General features: G+C 41.9%; 1 pseudogene; it reads right to left on the bottom strand.

The window, feature by feature from the left end:
* Window positions 1–252: 252 nt before the first annotated feature.
* On the bottom strand, window positions 253–372 carry LOC129883759 (5S ribosomal RNA; annotated as a pseudogene).
* Window positions 373–582: the final 210 nt, after the last annotated feature.

The following is a 582-nucleotide window of genomic DNA, read 5'->3' as shown; positions in this document are numbered from 1 at the left end:
AAGAAAAGGAGCTAGGATGTTTTAGATACGTTACAAAAAGATATCAATATGGGTTATACCGAACTACCTAGATGGGGTGGGTACTAAGGGAAAAATAGGACCTAGCCATGGTTGAACCAATGATCTATCCCGATGTCAAGTGTAAGACAAGGGAGGAGATGGCAAGGCAAAGCATAAAGACTAGCAAGAAGACGCTAAGGTAAATCTTAGGCTAGGTTAAGCGTCTTCGCACATTATTGCAAGTATTGCGATGGAACGTGACACGAGGACTTCCCAGGGGGGTCACCCATCCTAGTACTACTCTCGCCTAAGAACGTTTAACTTCAAAATTCTAGTGGGATCTGGTGCATTAGTGCTGCTATGATCGCACAAGATTGAAAAATCTGAACTAGCGGCGAAGCAACGACACGAGATTATCTACCTAGAATGTTATAAGTTACATTAAGGGAATTATAAAAGGGCATAAGCAAAGCAAGCAGGATTAGCTGATTACTAACAGATGACGCACTTGTATGCCACAGTTCTTCAACATAATACTAGTATAGGCAAACCACGCAACGGCTATACATGTTATTGTGTGAG

Source organism: Solanum dulcamara, chromosome 3 (genome assembly GCF_947179165.1).
Source record: "Solanum dulcamara chromosome 3, daSolDulc1.2, whole genome shotgun sequence".
NCBI lineage: Eukaryota > Viridiplantae > Streptophyta > Magnoliopsida > Solanales > Solanaceae > Solanum > Solanum dulcamara.
The sequence above is the reverse complement of the archived record's forward strand: the minus strand, read 5'-3'. Positions and strand labels throughout refer to the sequence as shown.